Here is a 3262-nt window from a genome sequence, read left to right as displayed (position 1 = left end):
ATATCTGCTGCCAGTGCATTTGGCTGAGTCGGATGAATGCAGCATTCTTGATACTACATTGAGATGATATTTATTTAAACTTCGGTTACACAAAATAGCAAGCATTGTGAATCGTTCACAATACACATCAGCTTTTGGTATGAAAATAGATTTGATTGTTGGAAAACATGGAAAATATAGCATAATAACTTGTTTACGTCATCCTATACTGAATATGTTATTACGTTATTTTATTTTCATTTCATTTGTTTTAGTAAAAATTCATGAATAGTGTTTGTTGGTTGTCTGAGTAGTCGTTCCCCATCCTACCAGTAATGAATACGGCATTATGGTCAAATATATATCTGAGAATGAGTGACATTCCGATAGTTTGTCATGTAATATAACAAGGAGGTTGCGTTCACTTTCTTTCTGAATAATTTTGAGAAAGACATTAAGCACAAAACTTGCAGAGGATATTACGTGATATTATATGAGAAAAAACATATCTCATTAAGTTTACAATATATATTGCATTTCCGGAAACCGTAAAGAAAATTGGAAGTTTTATAAGAAGATACTCGTATTAATACACCGTGACTTGCGTGTAAAAGCACTATTAGTGGTGGTTTCTCAAATCAAGACCAGACCAGTAATATTTAAAAGTTAGTGGGAAGGATGTATAATTATTTCGATCGATCCCCAGTTCAGGCTTTCCCAACACAACACAATATTACACAAAGCATAAGTTTACTACAGGATATAAAGCTATATAGTCAAATAACACAATTTATTCTATGAAGGTCAAGTAATGTTTCGGCTCTCTAGTGTGCATTTATATAAGTCGAAAGTGAATTTTAAAATAAAGTCACAATGTATTCCGACGGAGTACAAAAGACTGAATGCACATAGATATACAGACACACACATACACACACACGCGCACAAGCGCATGCATAGACGCAGCCAATCACTCACGCAAATTTCGTTTCATGATTTATCGAAGTGTGTAGAAAATATTAAAAAAAATATTAGCATTCTGTATACGTGAGGTTTGATGTGAAGTGTATGTGTGTATATGTGTGCGCGTGCACCTTCGTGTATTTATGTGGGCATGTGCCTTTGTGGATGTATTAGAAGAGTAATGAAGTTAGTGGAGCTGACAAAGGAAAAGCCGAGACGGATTATCAGAACAGGATTCAAATATGCATAAGTACGCAAGTGGTTATATACATAAAGATAAATTACTACGTACACGCACACAAACACACATACACACACACACACACACACACACACACACAGAAATACACATATGCATGTCTGTGTGTATGTATATATATGCATATATACACACACACACACACACACACACAGACACACACACACACACACACACACCCACACACATACACACACACATATATATATATATATATATGTATATATAAATATTCTTGTATTCATCGTTTTCTTTTTCTTTCGCGTGTTTCAGTCGTTTGACTGCAGACATGGTGCAGCACCCCTTTGAAATGTTTTTATTCGAATGAATCGACCTCAAAACTTATCTCATTTCAATTCTGCTATTAATTCTATCGGTCTCTTTTTGTCGAACACCTAAGATATTGGGACACAATCACACCAACACTGGTTTTCATGTGGTGACGTTGGGGGGGGGGGCGAACAGAGACAAAAAGGCACACACACATAGATGTATACATATATAAACACAAAAAGCTTCTTTCAGTTTCCGTCTACCAAATACATTCAAAAGGCTTTGGTCGGCCCAAGGCTATAGTAGAAGACTCATGACCTTGGTGCCACTCAGTGGAACTGAACCCGGAGCTATGTGGTTAGGAAGAAAGCATCTTACCACATAGCCTCCCTTGTGTCTATGTATATATATATATATAAATATATATACTTTATTTAAAAGCAGCAATATAACAAAAAGTGCTTACTCCGGTATATATATATATATATATATATGTGTGTGTGTGTGTGTGTGTGTGTGTGTGTGTGTGTGTGTGTGTGTATGTGCGTGTGTGTGTGTGCGTGTTTTATGTATGCATATATACCGTCCGAAGATCGATATGATTTATCTCCTACAGTCATAAGTAAAACTCGTCTTCGCATTGAGTACAATGCTAATATCCCAGTCTCTCATTCCATAATCTGTCTGTCACTCTGTGTCTCACATACATGCTCAATCTATCTTACACACACTCCCTCCCACATTATGTGTGTGTGTATTTGTGTATGTGTCAGGGTGTGTGTTCATGTAGGCATGAATGCATGAATATGTGTTCGTACATGTGTTTATATGTATGTAGGTTTAGATTTACAAACAGCAGAAAATATTGCTTCATTCATTTTATAGATTGTATTTATGTGTTGTAATTTGCCTGTTTATGCTCTTTTGCCTCATCTTTAGCCAGAAATTGGTCGTTGTGCCTGCGGACTGAGTCTCGTAATTTATTTACTTGCAGTTTTTATAGTTTGTTTAAACAATCCTGACCATGGTCATATCAAAGTACTGATTTAAGTAGCAATTGACATATGAACTTAACGACGTATTTGTTGCATGTACTGATTTTCATAACTTTACCTGGTCTGCATTCATTGTTGATGTATCATCATTTCGATCGAGCTCGTATCTGCTGTCTATAACACCTTAAATATAGATCATTTCTGATATTTCAAAGTAATCCATAAGAAAATATTTTGCGATTTCAGCTACAACATCATTTCTATGTTGTTAGATGTCAAATATTTCGAGAAGAAAGTCTTGATTCAAATATCTTAAGAAAGGAATTTTATACTTCCTAATTCTGACTCGCTATATTTCATTTACGTCACAATTCGACATCACTTTCCATAACATTCTACGCAAATAAACCAATAAATTTGTCGTAGTGCATTAGAAATGAAAGATAAGCTGCCAATATGACATTTATAGCTGAATGTTGAACACCTAACGATATAACTACAATCATGTCGAAATAACTGAAACATTCAAACAATTCAAATAAATGGACCCATAAAAATTTGTTTACGTGAAACATATTTAAATATACAAACGTATGCATATGCACATATAAACGCGCGCGAAAGCACACTAGTATGTCAAATCGCACATAAACTTCAATGTATGAGAATACATAACGTGTGTATATCTATCTATCTATCTATCTATCTATCTATCTATCTATCTATCTATATCTATCTATCTATCTATCTACCTATATATGTATATATATATATATATATATATACACACACA

Source organism: Octopus bimaculoides, chromosome 1 (assembly GCF_001194135.2).
Source record: "Octopus bimaculoides isolate UCB-OBI-ISO-001 chromosome 1, ASM119413v2, whole genome shotgun sequence".
NCBI classification, from domain to species: domain Eukaryota; kingdom Metazoa; phylum Mollusca; class Cephalopoda; order Octopoda; family Octopodidae; genus Octopus; species Octopus bimaculoides.
This window is presented reverse-complemented; position numbering follows the sequence as displayed.